Raw genomic sequence first — 25050 nt, 5'->3', positions numbered from 1 at the left:
CTTAATTTTTGGTTGTGTGCAAGACATTTTCCATAAAATGGCTGAACTCCTTAGAATAGACAAAAATGCAACATAAACTACAAGGCTACTAGTTTAATGATAAGTAATACAGGTAGTCCTCTCTTAATGACCAGCCACTTGGTGTCCTTTGGGTGTTACAACTCCCCCCCAAAGGTACTTATGACCTTTATTTGAAATTCTGATGTCCACCCTCCCATAGTCATGGGATTTCATTTTGGAGGCTAGCAAACAATCATATTTGCAACCATTTGTAATTTGTTGTTGGTTTTTTTATCAGAAACCTGCATTAATTTCTACTTTCTAGCAAAAAATACCTATGGACTAAAATGGATTTGCTTAGCAATGTGGTGTTTGCTTTATGACCACGGTGTTTAATTGAATTGGTCATGTGATGTCCCACTTAATGACCAGCATGACTTATGATCATAATTTTGGCCTCAGTTACAGTCATAAATCGAGGACTACCTATGTAGTTGCGAAACATGTCAATGTAAAATAATTATTTTCCATACCTGCCAGAAAGTTTATTTTCCTTACAGATGCAGTCAAAGCTTATATTCAGTTGAACTGTTTTACATACAGAAACATGTTCACATAATTTTATACTAATATACCAAATGTGCATGTCAAAATACTTGAAGGACAAGTAACAATTCAGAATAATGTAAACTGGGCTTAAAACTGGCTCTTCCACAATAAGCACAGAAATAATCTAGTTGGAAAGGCCTGGATCCAAATCCCTGTTTATAATGTGTGAGAGTTAAATCAATCAACCATGCATCATTCCCTATGACAAAACTTATATTTTTGTTTAAATTCTAGAACATTGATGCATTGAGTAAGACTAAGGGGATAAAAGTTGAATAGAATTACTCTGAAGTAAATGGCTTGAGGAATTTTGCACTGGGATGTGATTATTAGTATAGACTAGCATTACAGATTACAGATTAATTCAGCTACAATCTACTTACCTGGGAGTAGCTGAATTTAGTTGAATATAATTGGATTTACTTCAAAAATATAGAAAACAGCTCTCATTTTATTTTGAGTAAGTCAAATTAAGTTTGCAGCTTCAGGTAATACTTTGTGGTGAAAAGGCTTACAAATTTAGACAGTAATTTGTCATACAAGTAGTAAATTACAAGAAGCAATGTCAAACATTTTCATCCTCTGAGGGGAGTTTGTAAGATGAGCCTATCTGAAGAAGTTTCAGATAAGTTTAAGAAAAAATCTTAGAGCATCGTTTAAAAAGCAAATTGTATCCTATAGCATGGATAAATAACAATTTTGTGCTTGACTCTTCATGGTGGGCCAAGGGCCTACATACCATCAGTTCAAACCCTAATTTGATTTCATTACATTTTCTACTCCTCAGTTTTAGCATTTTCTCCTTTCCATACAATAAAAACAGGGATTTAACCACCACGTTTGAGGCTGCTTCCCATCAGCCACAGCTTCTGGATCTTTCCAAGTAGTCCTCAATTTACAACAGTTCATTTAGTAACCATTTGTTACAACAGCACTGAAAAAAGTGATTTATTAGTTTTTCACACTTATGACTGTTGCAGCATCTCCATGGTCATGTGATCAAACTTCAGATGCTTGGCAACTGACTCATATTTACGACTCTTGTTGTATCCTGGGGTTATGTGACCACCTTTTGCAGACTTCCGACAAGCAAAGTCAATGGGGAAGCCAGATTCACTTAATAATTCTGTTACTAACTAAACAACTGCAGTGATTCACTTAACAACTGTGGAAAGAAAGGTTGTAAAATGAGGCAAAACTCAAGATATGTCTCACTTAATAACAGAAATGTTGGGCTCAGTTGTGGTCATAAGTCGAGGACAATCAGTACTTTATTGTTTCTTGAGAACCTCCATGGCAATTACAAAAATCCTGGCAGATATCCATTTTTCCTATGAACATGCTTAGTAAGTAGAAAAAAAGCAGAAAAGAGAAGGCTGAAGTCTAATATAACAGCATTCCTCCCTCCTCTTGTGGAGGGTCGTCTGAGTTAGCCTGGGAGTTCATGGCTTTCATGATGGCCATGGACCTCACCCAAGTAATTCAGGGCCCGACTCATGTGGGGGGTCACACTCTCAACCTGGTGTTCCTGTCTGGACAGTGGCTGGATGATTTGGGAGGGGGTTCACCAACTATTGCTCCCCTGTCATGGTCCGATCATCACCTCCTGCGGCTGGTCTTCCGTTATGCCACCCCCCGCCGCTGGGCTGTGGAACCAACCAGGTGGTTCCGCCCCAGGCGCCTAATGGACCCAGAACGGTTCCAGATGGCACTTGGGTCTATACCCATCGCCCTCACTCACAGCCCAGTTGATGCCTTGGTGGATGCTTGGGAAAGGGCGGCTGCCGAAGCACTCGACTGTGTTGTACACTTGCGACCCCGTTGGGCTCCATGGTTTTCTGCGGAGCTCCGGGAGATGAAGTGTCGGAGACGGGGTCTAGAGAGCGGTTGGAGGTCCAGCCGTTCCGAATCTGACCGATTGCAGTTAAGAACCTTTGTAAGGTCTTATCTTGCAGTGATGAGGACAGCGAGGGCTAACTACTTTGCTGCCCTCATCGCGTCTGCAGATAATCGCCCGGCCGCCCTGTTTAGGGTGACTTCTTAATCAGGAGGTGAGGGAGGAGCCCTTGCAGGGTCGGGCCGAGGAGTTTAGTCATCATCTGACGGACAAAATCGCTCAGATCCAGGCCGGTTTGGACTCTGACTGGGCAGAGTCTGACATGGAGGAATCGGACGGTCTTGAGCATGTTATCTGGACTGAGTTCGATCCTGTTTCCCCTGATGATATGGACAGGATTATGGGGAGGCTGAGCTCCACCACCTGTTTATTGGACCCGTGTCCCTCCTGGCTGATTTATGCAGCTTGGGAAGAGACACGAAGCTGGTTCCAGGCAGTAATATCTGCCTCTTTGAGTGAGGGTGTCTTCCCCGCCGCTTTGAAGAAAGCGGTGGTGAGGCCCCTTCTCAAGAAGCCTGCCCTGGACCCAGCGATTTTCAATAATTATCGTCCGGTCTCCAACCTTCGCTTTTTGGCGAAGGTTGTTGAGAGTGTGGTGGCAAATCAGCTTCCTCTGTTCCTGGAGGAAACTGATTATCTGGACCCGTACCAATCGGGTTTCAGGCCCAGGTACAGCACGGAGACGGCATTGGTCATGCTGGTGAATGATCTCTGGCGGGCTCGGGACAGGGGTTGTTCCTCTGTCCTAGTCCTATTAGATCTCTCAGCGGCTTTTGATACCATCGACCATGGTATCCTAATGCGGCGTCTCAGGGGATTGAGAATTGGAGGCACTGTTTTGTAGTGGTTCTCCTCCTATCTCCTGGGCTGCTTGCAGTTGGTGTTGATGGGAGGGCAGAGATCCGTCCCGAGGCCTCTCGTTTGTGGAGTTCCTCAGGGGTCGGTTCTCTTTCCCCTCCTGTTCAACAACTATATGAAGCCGCTGGGTGAGATCATTCGTGGTTTCGGGGTGGGGTATCATCAGTATGCTGATGATACTCAACTTTTTTTCTCCACCCCAAACCAACCCAGTGATGCCCTCGCCGTGATGTCCCGTTGCCTGGATGCGGTCTGGGTCTGGATGGGGAGAAACAGGCTTCATCTCAATCCTGCCAAGACTGAGTGGCTGTGCGTACCGGCACCTCGGGTTAACCAGTCTATTCCACCTTTAATGATGGGGGGTGAGGTGTTACCCCCCCATTGATAGGGCTTGCAACTTGGGCTTCCTCCTGGATTCGCAGCTCAGTTTTCGCAGCTCATATAGGAGCCGTGACTAGGGGGGCCTTAGCCCAGGTTTGCCTGGTGCACCAGTTGCGGCCCTATGTGGACCGAGATGCCCTACGCACAGTCACTCATGCGCTCGTGACCTCCCGGTTGGACTACTGCAACACTCTCTACATGGTGCTGCCCTTGAGGACCACTCGGAGGCTTCAGCTGGTGCAGAATGCAGCCGCGCGAGTCGTGATGGGGGTTTCCCAATACTCCCATGTAACATCTCTGCTCCGCGAGCTGCATTGGCTTCCGGTTGCCCTCTGGGTGAGATTAAAGGTGCTGGTGATGACCTATAAAGCCCTAAATGGCTTGGGTCAAGAATATTTGAGGGAACACCTGCTGCCAGCATCAAGCTCCCTTCGTCCTGTGCGCTTCCACAGGGAGAGCCTTCTCAGGGTACCACCGGCAAAAGATTGCCGGCGGGTAACACCCAGGGGAAGGGCCTTCTCTGTGCGTGTGCCTGCCCTTTGGAACCAGCTGCCCGTAGAGCTCAGGACTGCCCCTGACCTTTGTTCATTCTGCCGGGACCTGAAGACCTGGCTCTTTGAGCTTTCTGGCCAGGACTGAGAATTTTAATTGTAATTTTATTTCATTGGGTTTTAATTGGAGTTTAATAGGGGTTTTATTTTATTCAAGGACTAAATTTAATTATTTTAATTGTTCTTAACTTTTGTAATTTGTATTGTTATTTTAAATTCCTTGTGAACCACCCTGAGTCCTACGGGAGAAGGGTGGTATACAAGTCCAATAAACATAAACATAAGAAGCCCTGGTGGTGCAGTGGTTAGAATGCAGTAAAAAGGTAAAGGTAAAGGTTTCCCCACACATGCATGCTAGTTGTCTCCGACTCTAGGGGCTGGTGTTCATCTCCGTTTCAAAGCTGAAGAGCCAGCGTTTGTCCGAGGACGTCTCCGTGGTCATGTGGCCAGCATGACTAGATGCCAAAGGCGCACGGAACACTGTTATCTTCCCACCGTTGTGGTCCCTATTTTTCTACTTGCATTTTACGTGCTTTCGAACTGCTAGGTTGGCAGAAGCTGGGACGAGTAACAGGCGCTCACTCTGCTACGCGGCACTCAGGATTCGACCCGCCAAACTGCTGACCTTCTGATCGACAAGCTCAGCGTCCAGCTCATTGCCAGCAGTTTGATTCTCACTGGCTTAAGGTTGACACAGCCTTCCATCCTTCCAAGGTTGGTAAAATGAGGGCCCAGATTGTTGGGGGCAATATGTTGACTCTATAAACCACGTAAAGAGGGCTGTAAAGCACTAGGAAGTGGTATATAAGTCTAAGCGCTATTATATTGCTATAATGTATGGTCATTGTTTTGCTTTCACATAGCCCTCATGGTCAAAGACTATGTTTTTGGTAATTCTGAGGCCTGGATGGTGCCCCACTAGGAAAGAAAGTGGTCACATGGAGTTCAGAAAAAGCAAGCTCATACAGGGCCAGATGACATCCTTCAAAATATGAAGGGCTACTGCATACACTACAGCAGGGGTAGGCAACCTTGTCTCTTTTATGACCCGTGAACTTCAACTCCCAGAATTCCTGAGCCAGCCATGCTGGCTCAGGAATTCTGGGAGTTGAAGTCCATGAGTCATAAAAGAGCCAAGGTTGCCTACCCCTGGACTAGAGTAAGGGAAAGACTTGTTCTCTGCTCCTTAACTGACTGAAATCTAGATCTAATAATGGGTTAAATTTACAGAAAGCTACAGTTCAAAAGAAGATTATGATTATAATTCTCACTCTTTCTGGTGATAACTAAAAGAGAATGCAACCAGTTATTTTGGGAAGATGGATTTGGTCTTTCTATCTCCAAGCAGATGCTTAAATGGTTTACATAACATTTACACTGAGTAGGACACTGCAAATTAGTTTTTTTTAAAAAAAAACTGGTTTACTTCTTTAATTATTAAAATCATGCACACCCAAGTAATTTAATTTTATGATTATAGCTAGGTAGAATTTGCATGGCAGATCAGTATGATTTTAGAGAAACATTTACACAATCTTAAAAAAAAAAACACCTGTCAAGCAGACAGCAGTCCATTTTAGGCGGAAAAGAGAAAAGACCCATTGTAGCAAGAAATCAATCAATGGAATTCATTTTTGTAAGGTGTTGTTTCGCCTGCCACTCTGAACTGAATGAGCTAGCTACATCAGTTGCTAACAATTGTGTGTTAAAACTGAGCTCTAGTATTGTTGACTTTAGGCTTCTAACTCCCAAATGCTTGTTAATAATCTCACTGTTGAAACTCCTGATAATGTGCTTGAGAAATCTGACTTGTATTATTAACATCAGGAAAAAAAACCTATTTTGGGAGGAAAAAGCACAGTAATTAAAACATCTCCAGGAAAGTGTTGAATGTCCTTATTGGAAATGAAATAGTGTTGGCTGTCCTTAAACAAATAAATAGGATGCTGAAGTTACAGAATAACAGAGCTGGAAGGGACCTTTGAGGGTTTCTAGTCCAGCCCCCTGCTCAAGCAGGAAACTCTGTACCATTTCAGACAAATGATAGTGTACAATGCATGAAGAGTCAGCATGCATGCCTCTCCAATGGTATCTGTGGGATTCCATATACTGTATATGAATATCCCAAAGTCACACAAATTGTGGAAGTTCATTGTTTTCAGGGATCGTACAGCAACTTTCGTAGAATTTTAGGGGCAGGAAGGCTGGCATCCCACTGGATTGGGCAACCTCATGTGATTTGGGCCATCATTCATTTATTTGGAAATTTGATGTCTAAAAGACCATTGAAGCTAAATCATAGCTTATTTTAAGCAAAGGATTTTGAATAAAACCACAGTCGGTTGAATGCACATATCAAGTTAAATTAATAAAATAAATTACTGCCAAAAGTAAAGTAACCATATTATAGTTAACATGATAGAGAAGGATGCTCTGATTAAAAGAGTGATTGAGTTCTAAGGCACATGGCCCTCATCCTGATGATGTTTTGAAAGGCACTGAAAACCTAGCGAGTTTTCCCCAGCCTTGAGGCAGGCTGATTGGGGAACCCGTGTAAGATTTTTTCTTGTATGATAGTTTTCTATTTTGCATGTTTCTCTTCCCACGGACATATATTTCTTTTTTATGTGGCATTTTATATGTAAAGTTAGTTGGAGTCAGGTGTTTTTTAAACTCTTATTTTTAATTTATAAATAAATAAATGTTTAATTTTAAAATAAGCCAATAGGATGAACCAGTTTCATATCCATACATCTTTAACTTTAGGAATTCATGTTAAGTGCCGTTTTTAGATTGATACATAGGGGTAGGTAACCTTTAACATGTCAGAAGTGGCTGAACTACAATTCCAGCTACAGCCATATTTCCTTGGGATCAAGATGCAGTTCAGCAACATTTGATATGGTACAGGCAGTGGCATATACGGATGTGTGCATCGAATTCTAAAAGATGGTGGGTGGTTGAGATATAAATCACACCTCTTCAGTAGATGTGTTGATGTCACATACATGTATACAAGGATTGCAGCCTGCATGATAGTGCTATGCTTGAGATCTTGCAGATTTTTGGCAACCGTCCCTCTCCAATGGCCCTGATAATAACTTGTCCACCTCTGTCCTAAGCCTTTGACTATTATTTCAATCTACAGTGCAGTTATTCAGTGGTCAATTCTTCCAGCCTCCAGATACAGAGCTGGGGAAAAAATATCACGTTTTCCATCTTAAGTCCTGATGGCTTCATAAACACAGGCATACCATTTTCTCAGCAGCAATACAAAAGTGGTTTTCCATTGCATTCCCCCCCGAGATACGTCTTCAGCTTCCAAGTTTAACCTGCAGCCGTGCAATTCCATGGAGGGCTCCTATGCAAGCACTTTTAAATGACTTGACGAGATATTAAGATGATAATAAAGACAAGTAGTAAATCCCATACAGTACTTTTCTAGAACATGGTACCAAACTACAGGTGGTCTTTCACTTACAGCTATTCATCAGCCAAAATGGATTTGTCAAAAACAGATCATGCCAGACAAATCTTATTGCATTCTTTGACCAGGTGACAAAATTAGTGAACCAGAGGAATGCTGTGGATATAATTTACTTGGACTTCAGTAAGGCATTTGATAAAGTAGATCACAACCTACTACTTGATAAGATAGAAAAATGTGGGTTAGAAAAGCAGCACCACCAGACGGCTGGCTGACCGGACATACTCAGCATGTGGTCCTCAATGGAACTGCATCTACATGGAGGAAAGTGTGTAGTGGGGTGCCCCAGGGCTCTGTTCTGGGCCCAGTGCTCTTCAGCATCTTCATCAGTGATTTGGATGAGGAGATAGATGGGGAACCCCTCAAATTTGCAGACAACACCAAGCTGGCAGGAATAGCCAACACTCCAGAAGATAGGCTTAAGATACAGGAGGATCTGGACAGACTTGAACACTGGATGCTATCTAACAAAATGAAATTCAATGGTGAAAAAAGTAAGGTTCTACATTTAGGCAAGAAAAACCAAATGCACAGGTGGTACCTTTGCTCAATAGTAGCAACTGTGAGAGGGATCTTGGAGTCCTAGTGGACAATCACTTAAATATGAGCCAGCAGTGTGCTGCAGCTGCCAAAAAAGCCAACACAGTGTTAGGCTGCATTAACAGAGGGATATAATAAAGATCACGTGAAGTGTTAATACCACTTTACAATGCCTTGGTAAAGCCACACTTGGAATACTGCATTCTGTTTTGGTCACCACGATATAAAAAAGATGTTGAGACTCTAGAGAAGAGCAACCAAGATGATCAGGGGACTGGAGGCGAAAACATATAAGGAACGGTTGCTGGAATTGAGTATGTCTAGTTTACTGAAGAGAAGGATTAGGGGTGACATGATAGCAGTCTTCCAATATCTCAGGGGCTGCCACAAAGAAGAGAGAGTCAAGCTATTCTCCAAAGCACCTGAAGGCAACTCAAGAAGCAATGGATGGAACCTAACCAAAGAGAGAAGCAACCTAGAATTAAGGTGAAATTTCCTGACAGAACAATTAATCAGTGGAACAACCTTCCTCCAGAAGCTGTGAATGCTCCAACACTGGAGGTTTTTAAGAAGAGATTGGACAACCATTTTCCTGAAATGGTATAGGGTTTTCTGCCTAGGCAGGGGGTTGGACTAGATGACCTCCAAGGTCCCTTCCAACTTTATTATTATTATTGATCATCGCACAGTCAGCCAGATGTTCAGACTGGATTTGGCATTTTTGTCTACCTATCGAGTCCTTACCAAGGACCAGGGATAGGCAGATGTGGATGTTTGATCGTATTACAGATATTGTTGCAGGATGGAAGCAGTTCCTAGTAAGGCTGCCTTTTGCAATTGACTAATGGTCAATTGACTAATTTGTCAATGCCAATGGTGTTCAAGTGGTGCTCCAGTTGTTTTGGGATTGCATTGTTGTTGTTATTGTTGTTATTATTATTATTATTATTATTATTATTATTATTATTATTATTATTATTATTATTATTGCATTCAAATTTACAACAGCACTGAAAAAGTTACTTAGGAGTGTTTTTCATACTTACAACCTTGCAGCATCCCCATGGTCATGTGATCAAAATTCAGACACAATTGGCATGCACATATGACAGTTGCAGTGTCCTGGGGTCACGTGATCACCTTTTGTGACCTTCTGACAAGCAGAGTCAATGAGGTAGATGGATTCATTTAACAACCGTGTTACCAATTTAACAACTGTCATAATTCACTTAACAATTGTGGCAAGAAAGGTCGCAAAATGGGGCAAAACTCAATAACTATCCTGCTTAGCAACAGAAATTTTGGGCACAATTGTGGTCATAAGTTGAGGACTGCCTGCGTATTACTAACAAAGTCTGAGGTCTAGACTTGAAGGCGGTTTTTGTTTTATTTGTGGTTTAGCATGTTGTATGAACCCAACTACTGTAGTTTATAAATCATGACTAGTGTTTTAATATGATGGGTAAACTCAAATGTGGTTGATTAAATGATGATTAAGCAGGCTTTGGCTATGTACAAAATATGAACCGGGAGAGAAATAACATGATTATTCAGTTAGCTTCATGAGATTTGATTCACAAAAATGTGCAATATGTGACTCTTGAAGTATTAACGAGAACTATAAGAAACGACCCAAAGATAAAAGGATTAACCATTAAAAAGGAAACCTTTAAATTGCAAGCTTTCGCGGACGATCTAGTTTTTATTATGGAGGATCCATGTCAGACGGGACCAAAGCTATTGGAAGAATTATCTAAATATGGTGAGGTTGCCGGACTGCGAATAAATAGAAATAAGACCAAGATGATTGTTAAAAATATGACCAATAAACAAAAAGGTAATCTGGCCGAAATCACGGATATAGAAATAGTCAAGAAAATAAAATATTTAGGGATTAACATTACGGCTAGATGCACTTCACTCAAAAAGGATAATTATGATAGTGTAGTGAATCAAATAAAAGGTGACCTGGAAAGATGGGGAAACCTAAAACTCTCATTATTGGGAAGAATCGCTGTCATTAAGATGAATATTCTGCCTAAAATCCTGTTTCTGTTTCAGAATATCCCAATTCAACTCGACTCTAAATTTTTTCGAAATTTGGATAAATTATCACTAAATTTTATTTGGCAGGGGAAAAAACCAAGAATTAAATTGAAATATTTACAAGACACGAAGGAAAATGGGGGTTTTGGATTGCCAGACTGGGAATTATATTACCACGCCGCGGCCCTGAGCTGGATTAGAGAATGGGTAATCTTGAGAAATAGAAGACTATTAACTTTAGAGGGTCACGATTTGCAATATGGCTGGCATGCTTTCCTATGGACGGAGAAACAAGGTCTTTTCTCGCATTTTCAAAGACACCGGATCAGGCAAGCGCTACTCAATACTTGGAAAAAAATTAGATCTCACAATTACACCAAAATACCGGTCTGGCTATCCACCCTTGAAGCGATAGTTTACCCAAATCTGTTTGATTTGGGTAACATAATCTCATACAAGGATATTCTGAATGAGGAGGGGGAATTGAAACTTAGGAATGAACTAGAATTACAAGGTATAAAACTCGATTGGTGGGCCTACTTACAAATCCAATCGAGATTTAGGAAGGATAAAAATGAATGGGGGATATACACCTCTGAAACAGCATTGGACAAAATATTATTGGGACCGGACTCTAAACAAATAAGGAATTTTTATAAATTACTTTTGGGATATAAGCTGTTTGAAGAGCAAGTGAAAGACCCCATGTTGATCTGGGCTAACAATTTAGGACATAACATCGACCTAGATACTTGGCAAACAATTTGGGATAGGAATAAAAGGATAACACTGGCCTCATCGTATAAAGAAAATTTATTTAAAATGTTTTACCGATGGCATCTTCCCCCAGCCCGCTTAGCAAAAATGTACACAACAGTATCTCCCAAATGTTGGAAGTGTTCTGAAGAGATAGGCACATACTTCCACACGTGGTGGTCTTGCAGTAAAACACAAAAATTTTGGAGAATGATTTGGATTTGGCTGAAAGAAATATTGAAACAAGATCTGGAGTTTAGTCCAGAACTTTTCTTGTTGGGAATCACGAAAGAGAAATATCCTAAAGATGTGCTATACTTAACGATCCATATTATCACAGCAGCTAGAATATCATTTGCGCAAAAATGGAAAAAGAATGAGATCCCAGGACAAAAAGAGGTTATTAGGAAAATTTGGGATTGCGCTGAAATGGACAGATTAACTTTGGAATTAAAGAATAAAGATCAATCAGACTATTATAGAATTTGGAACAAATTGTATCTTTGGATGGATAAAAAGAAAGGTCTCTATTAGGTTTTACAGACTAGCTCACTGTTTTAAATATTGTGGTATTTCACCGATTTGTAATCTAAGTGTATTTAAGTGTATTTTTGATGTACATATATACATGTATATATATATATATTTAAACATTGTAGACAAAAAGGTTTGTCAGCTCGCTGGTACTGTGTCCAATGTTTTTAAATAATAAATTTAATAAAAAATTTAAAAAAAAAAATGTGCAATATGGAACTGGAAGAATAAAGAGCTCCTTTGTGAGGAGAAAAATTGGCGGGAGGGGGTGCAGGAAATTCCCATTTGTTTGCTTTCCTTATTTTCATTACCATGATTTCTGCTCACCAGACTCCAATAACTATTTCTCTATGTTTTGCAATGCACATTGCTCAACTTATACAAGGAGGAATCGGTCCAGTGATAATAAGAAATGAACTGATATCTGGAACAGGTAACTTTGAGCAAACCTCTGCTGGTATAAAAGAAAGCTGAAAAAGGTTTATAGGAACTGTAATATTTTGAAAGAGACACGAACTGGCTCCGCTGCCTGAAAGAATGACAAGTATGTGGGCTAGTCAGAGAAACAAACAAATGCCGGGATGTTTGTTAAAATGCCTAAGCTTTTCATCTCATCCAAGGTAAACAGCATCAGATGTATTTTTCACAGTATGAAACAACAGCCCCTGCTCTAGGGGGAAGGAGGGATTGGTGGAAAGCAGGGATTAATTTCATCTACCATTAAGGTTTGGACAGGGATGAATCCAGGCATGGATTATCCAACCAGACTGATTTGCAAATTTCTGCTATGTAAAACTCATCTATACATAAGACTTGAATTGTATGATTCACAGGGTGAAAAGACTGGAATTTTAGTTCATATTTCTCATTCAGGCCATCTAGAACTGGACTGGCAAACTGGCCCATTTTTCCTAGCTTCAAAAACCAAAGACCATTTGCAATTTATTATTTTGGAGTAGCCTTTTAGCCTACCCCGCCTTTTTACATAGAGGTAGCCCTCAACTTAAGATACAATTGACTCCAGAATGTTTGCTGGTAAGTGAGACCTTTGATAAGTGATTTTTCTTCCACTCTGCAACCTTTCGTGCCACACTTGTTAAATGAATCACTGCAGTCGTTAAGTTAGTAACATGGTTCTTAAGTAAATTTGGCTTCCCCCTTGACTTTGCTTGTCAGAAGGTCGCAAAAGGGGACCACGTGACTCCGGGATGCTGCAACCATCATAAATATGAGCCAATTGCCGACCATCTGAATTTTGATCATGTGACCATGGGGATGCTGCAATGGTTGTGAAAAACAGTCATAAATCACTTTTTTCAGTGCTGTTGTAAGTTCAAATGGTGACTAAATGAACTGCTGAGAATTGAAGATTACCTGTAAATAACTCTGAAAATAGATACATGAAGAGTCAGGTAAGTTTAATAGCTATTTTGAGTGGAGTCCCTCCACATTCCCTGAACAAAACAAGAGCTCAACTTGTTAATTTCCCTGCTCTAGTGACATTTTTTACTGTGTTTCCTATGACCCTCAAAGGCTGGAAGATAATGTCGTTGAGGGGAAAGTGCCAATTCTGATCTGAAATCTGATACATACAAGCATAGGAATAGAGTTAAGTGTGGCATAATTTCATGGAATTACAAAGTAGTCCTCGACCTATGACCACAATGGAGCCTAAAATTCTGTTGTTAAGTGAGACAGTTCTTAAGTGAGTTTTTCCCCCTTTATTGACCTTTCTTGCCATGTGTGTTAAATGAACCACTGCAGTTGATAAGTTAGTAACCTGCAGTGCTTTTTTTGTAAAAGAAAAAGGTGCCGGAACTCACACATGTCATACAACCTGCTTTGCCTACCCTACAAGGTTCCATCCAAAAAAGGTGCCGGAACTCCGTTCTGAGCGTTCTATGAGAAGAAAAAGCCCTGGTAACCTGGTTATTCAATGAATCTGGCTTCCCCATTGATTTTGCTGGTCAGAAGGTTGCAAAAGGTGATCACGTGACCTTGGGAGACAGCAATGGTCATAAGTATGAACCAATTTGCCAAGCGTCTGAATTTTGAACATGTGATCATGGGGATGCTGCAAAGGTCATAACTGTGAAAAATGGCCATAAGTCATTTGTAACTTTTGCTGTTGTAACTTTGAACAGTCACTAAATGAACTATTGTAAGTTGAGGTCTACCTGTGATTCAATTTTTTTTAGAGAGGCATTGCAGGAAAGCAGACAATATATGATTATCAGTGTGGCATATTGGTAGATGGGTTTTGAGCAAACAGAGACACATTTCCAAGAGGCACCAACTTAGATTTGCACCAAAGCTTGTGATCAAATAGTTACTCAGCTACTATGAAGCTCATTTGATGAATGTAGCTCACTTGTGTCATAGAACAACAGGACAAATGCATGAAGTTGACAGCCTGGGTTCAAGACTCTTGCGCCATGCAATGGAGTGACCTCCTGTTACTTGGCCCACTCCTACTGGCTTAGAAGTTCAAAAGCATGCAAATGCAAGTAGATAAATAGGTACCTCTTCGGTGGGAAGGTAATAGCATTGCTTGTGCCTCTGTGTAGAGTCATGCTGGCCACATTGTCAAGAAATGTCTTCGGACAACGCTAGCTCCCTCGACTAAGAAATAGAGATGAGCACCGCCCCCTACAGTCAGAAACAACTGGGCAGGGGAAACCTTTACCCTTTTATCAAGTAGATAAAATAGAGAAAAAGCAATACCCATTCCTTTTAGCTCCCTGGAGAAAAGCTGTTTTTCACTGTATTGAACAATCCTAGGCAAAGAAAGAAACCGATGCTCATACGTAGGTTTGAGGACTTCCTCCAAGGATGCTGAAGAAATAAAGGGCAGTTTTTCCCAAATCAAGACTGTTGTACATACAGGATTCAATGAAACATTTTATTATAATCTTTAAAAAACTAATATAAAAATCCCTACAACCTACGGTCAGCTGCTTAGCAACTGTTCAAAGTTACGACCAGAACTGTTCAAAAGATACAACCAGATTTCAAAGTTCCAAAGGACACACAGCCCCTCTGCTGTCACATGTTCGCATTTTGGGTGTTTGGCAAGCCTTTATGGCTGTTTGTAGTGTCTCATGGTCACCTAACTGCAATTTTTGTCATTTTTTTTTGTCCGCATTTATTTCCAGTTTGTGTCAAAAAACGCCTCTTGGAAAAAATAGATTCCTTTAATGACCACCATAAAATTGTTATAAAATCAGGTACGTGGGACCCACTTAATGATTAAACATTTTATGACTGTAATTCTGGACTCAATTATGGTCATAAGTCAAGGACTACCTATATTTACAATACATTTGGAATAAATATAAAGTAATGCAAAAGCATGTGAATGAATGAGCAATTCTTCAGATGCAAACTTCCAACTTTAGTTAAATACTCTTTTTTTCTCTCTTCCATTTCTTGGTTGTTCTGTTCTATGCTTGCTCTCCCATTTTCATTTTATATTTTGGATTTATATATTGTTGCTGGTTGTTAGATTATTTTCATTGTTTTTACTTCTTTTTGATTTATTGTTTTTTACCTTGTACAACACCCAGAGTCTCACTGTCTGAGTTGAGTGGCCTTATAAATCTTGAAATAAATAAATGAATAACTAAAAAAAGAATGAGTCCATTTTTGGAGGAATGAGCACTGAAGGCAGGTCAAATTATTTTAGCACTGAAAGCACAGTACCTCATAAAATATTTCACCCCTGGCTACAAAAATAGAATAATATATCTGTAATTAATTAAATAATCATTGTTGGTCTAGAAAGAGTGTAGAGAAGAGATCATTAGAGAGCTGCAGTCTGAAACCTATGATGAATGGTTGCAAGAACTAGGTATGTCTAGTCTACCAAAGAGGACAAAGGGTGACATGAGATAAATCTTCCAAAATTTGAGGGGCTGTCAACAAAGAACAGTAGGACAACCTATTCTCCAAAGCACCTGAAGGCAGGACAAGAAGTTATGGATGGAAGCTTAATCAAAGAGAGATCCAATCTAGAATTAAGGAGAAATTTCCAGACAGAAGTTGTGGGTGCTCCATCACTGGAGATTTTTAAGAAGAGATTGGACAACTATTTGTCTGGAATGGTATAGGACAGGGGTAGGCAACCTCATCTCTTTTATGACTCATGGACTTCAACTCCCAGAATTCCTGAGTCAGTTATGCTGACTCAGGAATTCTGGGAGTTGAAGTCCATGAATCATAAAAGAGCCAAGGTTGCCTACCCCTGGTATAGGGTCTCCTACATGGACTAGAAGACCTCCAATGTCCCTTCCAATATTGTGAGAGGGTGACTTGCCCAAGGTCATCCAGCTGGCTTTCATGCTTAATGTGAATAAACCAGTCTTTTAATTTCTTACTATTGAAAATCTCTTAAAAGTTAATTATACCTTTGAGATTATTGGGAACTAAGTGTTCAAATTATTAAACATTACTCATGTAATCAAATATTCATCAGGAGTGAATAGAATATTCTAAAGCAACATCTAGATGGGTGGTAACTGAACAATATGTCAACTCAGAATCATGTGAAATTAGCTGTGTCACACAAGACTTAAAAGTCTGGTTGTGAATTATCCCATTCTTTGGGTATACAGAGTGTATTTAACCATAAACTAACCAAAAAGAATGCCTTTGCATGCTAAATCACCAGAATACGAACTAAGCCTTTGCTAAATCTTCAATGCGTATGATTAAATGTGTTTTAGAGTTTTTAAGACCTAGCTTTGCTCCTACATAAACATATTTGATTACAGCCACCAAAGTACCTTTTGGAGACTTGTTCAGAGATGTTTTAAAACTGAGTCAAAAGTGATGCACAGAATAAGAAATAAATTCTGGATACTTTTCCTCAACAAGCTAGCAATTATTTTGTGATTCATCATCTTTGATGTTTTCTTTTATGGCCAATTCCATAAGAGGTTTAATTAAGTAACTATTTGGGGTCAGAATAATTTTAATTAAAACATAATGCTTTGGGAGGGAGAGATATTTTCATGCAAACTTTCCCAAGTTGCAAAAATTTAACATCATATTCTTTTGTTTTAGAAGGACAAAATGACTGAGGAAATATTACATACAATATGTGTGTGTGTGTGTGTGTGTGTGTGTGTGTGTGTTTCTTAAAAAAATATAATTGCTACAGTATTTTTTGATAGGTTAATATATTCAGGTGATGTTGAAAGACAGATTCAATTCTTTTTCACTTCATTCATCAATGACAGGAAGTTATAATCCTTGTTGCTGAAGCCTGTGAAATAGCTAATCAGAAATAAACCCTATTGTGGTCAATAGGCTTAATAGAGGAAAACATATAGAATTGAATAGAGCTGGAAGGGACCCTTGGAGGTCTTCTAGTCTAGCCCCCCTGCTCAAGCAGGAGAACATAACATCTCAGACAAGTGACTGTCCAGTCTTTTCTTAAAATCCTCCAGTGATGGAATGCCCATGATTTCTGGAGGCAAGCTGTTCTACTGGTTAATTATCCTCACTGTCAGGAAACAAAGATGATTCTAGGTCTGGAGGTTAAAACATATGAGGAACGGTTGCTGGAATTGGGTATGTCTAGTTTAATGAAGAGAAGGACGAGGGGGGACATGATAGCAGTGTTCCAATATCTCAGGGGTTGCCACAAAGAAGAGAGAGTCAAGCTATTCTCCAAAGCACCTGAAAACAGGACAAGAAGCAACGGATGGAAACTAGTCAAGGAGAGAAGCAACCTAGAACTAAGGATAAACTTCCTAACAGTAAGAACAATTAATCAGTGGAACAATTTGCCTCCGAAAGCTGTGAATGCTCCAACACTGGAAGTTTTTAAGAAGAGACTGGACAGCCATTTGTCTGAAATGGTATAGGGTTTCCTACCTGAGCAGGGGGTTGGACTAGATGACCTCCAAGGTCCCTTCCAACTTCATTATTGTTATTATTAAGCTTCTCCTTAATTCCAGGTTGCTCCTCTCTTTGATCAGTTTCCAGCCATTGTTTCTTGTCTTGCTCTCTGGTGCTTTGGTGAATAATGTGACCACCTCTTCTTTGCAGCAGCCCCTCAAATACTGGAATAGTGCTATCATGTCAACCCTATTTCTTCTTTTCTTTAGACTAGCCAAGCCCAAGTCCTGCAGCTGTTCTTCCTATGCTTTAGTCTCCAGGCTTTGATCAACTTAGTTGCTCTTCTCTGAACTTTTTCCAAACCCTCAACATCTTTTTTGTAGTATGGTGTCCAAAATTGATTGCAGTATTCCAGGTGTGATCTCACTAGGGTTTTATAAACAGTACTAATACTTCATGTGATCTTGATTCTATGCCTCTGTTTATACAACCCAGGATTGTATTACCTTTTTTGGTTGCTGCTGCACATTGCTGGCTCATAGTCAAGTGATTGTCCACTAGGACTCCAAGGTCCCTCTCACAGTTACTGTTTTTGAGCCAGATCTCACCTAATCTGTACTTATATCTTTGATTTTTCCTGCCTAAATGTAAAACTTTGCTTTTCTCCACATTGAAACTCAGTTTGTTGGATAGGGCCCATTGTTCAAGTTTGTCAATATCTTTTTGAATTCAGAGCTTGTCTTCTGGGGTGTTGGCTATTCCTGACAGTTAGTGTCATCTGCAAATTTGATGAATTCCCCTATTATTCCCTTATCTAAGTCATTGATGAAGATATTGAAGAGTACTGGGCCTAAGACGGACCCTTGTGGTACCCCACTGCTTACTTCTCTCTATGTGGATGTAGTGCCATTGAGGACTACTTGTTGAATACGGTTTGTCAGCCAGCTACAAATCTATCTGGTGGTAATGTTGTCTATTTCACATTTTTCTAGCTTACCAAGCAGTAGATTGCAGTCTACTTCGTCAAATGCCTTACTGAAATCTAAGTATACTATGTCCACAACACTCTACTGGTCCACCAATTTAGTCACTTTATCAAAGAATGAAATAAGATTGGTTTAGCATGATCTGTTTTTAACAAACTCGTGCTGGCTTCTAGTTATAAGGTTTTTTTTTCTAGATGTTTGCAGATCTGTTTTTTATTATCTTTTTCAGGATCTTCCCAGGTATTGATGTTAGACTGATTGGTCTATAGTTTCCTGGGTCTGTTTTTTTCCCTTTCTTGAATATGGGAACCACATCAGGCCTTTTCCAATCCTCAGGTATTTCCCCGCTGCTCCAGGATTTATGAAAGATATGCTGCAGTGGTTCTGAGATAACATCTGCCAGCTCCTTCAGAACTCTAGTACCAATAGAAAAGAATATTTGTAGCTCAGGGTTGAATTGTGGGGTCCTTGATGCTCTCTGAGCTTGGTTATTTGCTTGCAGATGTTTCATTGCTAAACTAGATAACATCATCAGCTTGGTACTGAAATGTTTGCAAGCAAATAACCAAGCTCCCAGAACACTAAGGAGTCCACAGAAAATATGTAGGGAAGTGCAACTTGAAGACCTTCAGTACCATCTGGCAGACAATACAGGATAATAAAAACAAAGACAAATAGGCTGAAAAATAGTTTTTATCCCAGAGTTGTAACCATATTAAATACTACTGTATAGTACAACACTGAAGTGCAATATTAGGGGCAGTGCAATGGTGAATAGAATGTGAAGAATATGTATATATAATCTATGTTCTTATTTGGGGTTTTTACGTGTGTGTAGTGCGTACTGTGGATAGCACTTAATTCCACTGTGAGTTACACAATGACAATAAAGATATTCTATTCTATTCTATTCTATTCTATTCTATTCTATTCTATTCTATTCTATTCTATTCTATTCTATTCTATTCTATTCTATTCTATTCTACTCTACTCTACTCTACTCTACTCTACTCTACTCTACTCTATTCTTTGTGGTTTTCATAATTAACCACATTATATATCCAAATTAACCAACATTTTGGAATCTGTTTTTTCCATTGAAAATCAAAGTACCACCAGCAATCTGGTGGTTGTAAAAAGCATATAAAATCCATTTCAAAACTGCTTAAAATGCCTGTATTTGGTTGAAAGGCAGAACAAAATAATTGTAAAGTAATATATTTTATATATTTTTAGCAATGTTCCATTCACTATTCCAAGTACAATCAGATGTCAAATAATACACATTTTAACAAAATCCAACCTATTTTAGAAAAGGGTTTTCCAATTTAATCTACTTCTTAGCAAGTTTGATTTCCTAAATCTAGTTTTAGACTTCTTTTACCTGTCCCCCTGAGGCAAAGACAGTTACTACTACAGGAATCTTTTCCAAGGTGTCAAACCATTATTTGTGTACCATTATCTATGAAATGGCTGGCATTTTGATCACATGCTTCCTGTTACATATTCTTGTATGCCCATTGGCAGTGCTTTTTTTGTAAAAGGAAAAGGTGCCGGAACTCACACACGTCATACAACCCGCCTTGCCTACCCTACAAGGTTCCATCCAAAAAAGGTGCCGGAACTCCGTTCTGAGCGTTCTATGAGAAAAAAAGCCCTACCCATTGGTGAGCACTGCAGGTGCTAGTATCTCAAGCTCAGCTCCTGCTAACTTCATGGACACATGTAGGTTTCTTGACATTGATATGAACATGATTTGCTTGTGCTTTTTCCTACTAGCTTTAGGATTCCTTGATAGTTCCACATCCATACAGTTTCTAGATTGCAAACTGCTTAGCTTTTTTAACCTTAAGCAAGTTTGACTAGGTGATGATGCCAACAACAGACTGCTGTCAAAATCATAACCATGTATGGTGGTTATTTATGTTATGATCATCCATCTATTAAAGGAATCTCAAGAAGTGAGCTCCACAGGTCAGGAATCTACTGACTGCCTATAATTAAGGCAACAAAGTTTTTGCTCTCTTCTCAATCAAGATTTTCTTCTATAACTGAGCTGACTGTCAGTTATCTGTAACATGGGAATGGTGGTAGTATATGCTTATTTTCTGCTGATAAAAAAGCGACATTAGTTTATGGTTTTCTTCTGCTACTTGTTTTATTGAAATAACCCGAGTGAATCTGCAGAAATACAACATATAGGTAGTGTAGAACAAGGTAATAAAATAATAGCACAAGATTGCAAGGTTGCATGCTTAATCAATCCCTCAACAATAATAACATGCTATAATGGGTATTTGCATCTGACTGTATAGGAATCTCCTAAGTTTCCCATGTGGACTTGAGGTTTGTCAGTTTCTCATCTATGTTTTACTGAATTAATATATTTATATGTCATTAATATAACCAGACTGATGCATTGAAACAAACCCTGGTCTAACTATAGTTGGTGGAATAATGTATAATTGAGTGAGTTCACACTAGGACAAAGTCCCATTATTCTTTAGTGTACTGTCTCTGTTTCCAGGTTAGTTCTTGCAGTTCAGTTTTCAGAAGTTCTCATTAAACCTGGTAACATACCAGAAGTTTCTATCCAGATCCTTCAAGGCATTTGCCCCAAATGCAGTTGGGATGCAGAAAATAGGATGGTATATGTGTGTGATACAACAGCCCAATCAATATTCAGGATAATGAAAAAAATATATTATTCTTGCCTCCATTCTCCCGTCCCATATACCAGGGTGCTTTATCAAAGATAGGAAAAGAGAATGGTGAACAGATTTACTTTTCTCATTCTCCTTTTCAGTGAGAATTTATCCGTTATAAGGCAACTATTTAAAGTGCATTGGTCATGGTACTAAGATTTGATAAATCACGAATGCAAAGATATTTAAGAAAAACATGTCCCCTTCTACAGCATAATATCTTTTCATCGATGCACAAAATTTAGGTCTTGCTGGAGTTCTTATTAATTGTAGATGAGCAGGGAAACTGCATGCCTTTAACCTCTCCCCCATCCCTTTGTTTATCATTGGCGCTTAATGTTACCTGCATCTAGAGGTAACTTGAGCTCTCAAAACTTGGGCCGACTTCCTGATTTATTTATTTGTGCTAAATCTCTGTCCAGGGATGACAGTGGAGAGAAATCAAAGAAAGCTTTTTCTTCCCCCTTGTGTCACAAGAATAAGCAGAGGGGGAAAGGAAACAATTTCCAGTTTAGATGCTCCTTTTAAAATATAGCTGCTTGAAAAGGCTGAATTGAAAAGTTAAAAAACAAACAAAAGACAACTTCCTAAAAGATGTTACGGGGGAGGGATGGAGGAGCTGACTTGCAGGAAATCTTACTTAAAAAGAGCTTCATTTATCATCCTCTTCCCAGCACAAATATGCACATCAACATCCTGGATGGGGATTGATGAGTCATGTAATCTAACTCATCAATAGTCTTGGGGAATACTGTGCCATTATTTTAGCACATTTGTTTTTATACCTTGGAAAGTTTGAGACTAAGAGATATTTATAAAAGATGATCATGGTTCCTCTTCCAACCCAAAGGAAAGTTGGAAATATGTTTCATAAAGGGGTTTGGTTTGAAGAATTACTTTACAAAACCACTGTAAAGAGGTAGAAGCTGGTCCAAAAAGACAAGAGTTTGAAAATGGATCCAGCTGGGAGCTGTAGAGAAAAAATACCTGAGGGGGGGTGATCCAAGCCACAGCATCTGCAGGTGGGAAGCAAAGGGTTTGAACCATGGAGGCAGATCACTGCATGATGAAGCCAGCCATACCCCATTTCTATATAATTTGCAAAGTCTGATCCCAAAGGGGAGGGGCTTCTAAAGTGATGTCACTTTTAGCATTCCAACAAAGGTGTTTATAACCTGTTCAGCGGTGGCTCAGAATATTGCTGACTTTGCCATTCTAAGCTCCTCCCTCTTTCTGCTCATGTGATTTAGAGCAGATCTATTATTAAAGACTCCGAAGGAATTCTAGAGTCATGCTCTGCATGCTTTCCCTATGCTGTTTTTTTAAAATCTGCAAGTGCTGGTTAGGCTAAGGATTCACCTGGATACTTATAGCACCTCCAAATGTAATTCTGCTTCCTTTTTGTATGTCATCTTTCCCCCTTTCTTCTCTTTATGTTAATTCTTGCTGGTTTTAAAACTTCTTTTCAAAACTCTTAATAAAAATAGATTAAAGAAGAAGAGAAATAATGCAAATGATAGTTCATGTAAGGTCGCGTGCTTCACATAGAGACGGACACAGAGATGGGGTAAAGATGAGTTTATTCTGAACAGAACAAACTGGGGAAACAGGGAAGCCTGGCGTCTATTTGTACCTGCCCAGGTGGATGGCATCCAATCAGTTCAAACCTGGGCTTCCTGCCAGTGCAGGTGACAATGGGTGTAGATCCTGGCTTCCCACCAGGCTGACCATGCCTGGGGCTGTCAACAGCTTAACTCATTAGGCTTATCCTGAGTGAGCAGTTATCGCCCGGAGCTGTCCAACCCCTCTGCTGATCTGCACCATCAGCCTCCTGCTGTGCTGTCCTTTGTGTATGCTGGGAGGCATACACTGCAGTTCAGTTTTCAGAAGGGGTTCTTAAAAGGCCATTAAGTCTATAATGTAAACAGTTTGTTCAACTAGTGTCCTAAATGTTTGAACACTGTTTTTCCAGAATTATCAGGCAATTGAATAGAATAGAATAGAATAGAATAGAATAGAATAGAATAGAATAGAATAGAATAGAATAGAATAGAATACAATACAATACAATACAATACAATACAATACAATAGAATACAATAGAATACAATAGTTGGAAGGAACCTTGTAGATCTTATAGATCTTCTAGTCCAACCCTATACAAAATGATTGTCCAATCTCTTCTTAAAAAATTTCAGTGTTGGAGCATTCACAACTTCTGAAGGCAAGTTGTTTCACTGATTAATTATTCTTTTAGGAAATTTCTCTTTAATTCTAGGTTGCTTCTCTCCTTGATTAGTTTCTATCCATTGCTTCTTATCCCGCCCTCAGGTGTTTTGGAGAATAGCTTGGCTCCCTCTTCTTTGTGGCAACCCCTGAGATACTGGAACTCTGCTATCATGTCATATCTTGTCAAATCATGACTAGAAGCAATGGATGGAAACAATAGATGTATTCTAGCATTACCTAACTAAACTGCTGATCATACCTTTGGTCACAGTATCTCCTTCTGCAAGTTTCTTAGCTAGTCTGGTAACCCAGAGGTTCAATATCTAAGTTGCTCGGCATCTCCAGAAAACTGGAAAATGCTAGTAAATCTTTTCATATAGTTTAGACTGATGAGAGCATGGGATAAATTGCAATTTCTTATATTTACCAATCTTTCTTAATTCCTCCTCATTTTATGGCTTGGAAATTATATATTGATTTTTGTAGGGATGTTTTTTTCTGAATTCACAAAAGAACAGCTAAATTACTTGTTGCAGAAAAAAACCACAAATTATTTATATTTTGAAAGAGAAATAAGATTTTTTTTTATTCCCAAGATGCTTTTTCACAAGGCAACTAGACTTTATTTTTCTTCTTTCAAGACGTTTTGCTTTTCATCCAAAAATCTTCTGGCTGACCAGCTCTGACTGGATGGTGGAGAATGGAAGGATTTATACTCCTTGCAGACAGCTGGTCATTTGCATTCTTTTAGAGAGTTGTCGATTCCATGTTTTTTTCTGTTTGTATAGAAGAAATGCAAATGCATGAAACAAGAAAAGAAGAATGAAATAAGATGATGCAGGGGCCGCAGTGACAGGAAGTTCAATCAAAAGGATCATCATATATACAACAGGCCAATTCTCTGCAGGTGAACTCACCCAGTATAAATATTTGGCTGACTGTCAAATGAAAACAACAACATCAACAATAATGCAATGAGAAAGATGAAACAGTGGATCACCTTATCAGTGGCTGCAGCAAAATCTCACAAACTGATTATCTATGATGTCATGACTGCGTTGCCAAAATCATACATTAGAAGGTTTGTCAGAAGTTTGCATTTGAAATAGCAAATTGACAAAGTTCTTGAAAATGAGCAAGTCAAGATCCTGTGGGACTTTCAAATCCAAACAGTCAGTCATCTGGCCCACAACACACACCTGTCATCACTATTGTGAAAAAAAAAAGTTTGCTTCATTAGTATAGCAATACCAGGTGATGCACAAATTGAAGAGAAAAACTAGAAAAAAATAACACAATAATGCAATACCGTGTTCTGCTAATTGAAGTTGAGCTATTGTGGACGAAAAAAAATCAATGCTTGTACAATAGTAATAGGAGCCCTTGGAGCAATACCCAAAGGGTTGCCTAGATACATGGAAATTTTGAACTTATCAGACCTGAATATTCTGACTTTGCAAAAAAACACCTTACTTGGAACAGCCTACAGACTCAGATGTTACCTGAATAGCTCTTCGGTCCTTGGTTAGGACTTGAACTTTTAAGTTTTTCCCAGTCCAGACTTTGAATCAAAGCAAAGATTAAATCTTATATAATAAGAATAAGAAAAATATCCAATTCCCAGGCC

Source organism: Vipera ursinii (assembly GCF_947247035.1).
Source record: "Vipera ursinii genome assembly, chromosome: 3".
NCBI lineage: Eukaryota > Metazoa > Chordata > Lepidosauria > Squamata > Viperidae > Vipera > Vipera ursinii.
Note: the sequence above shows the minus strand (reverse complement) of the source record.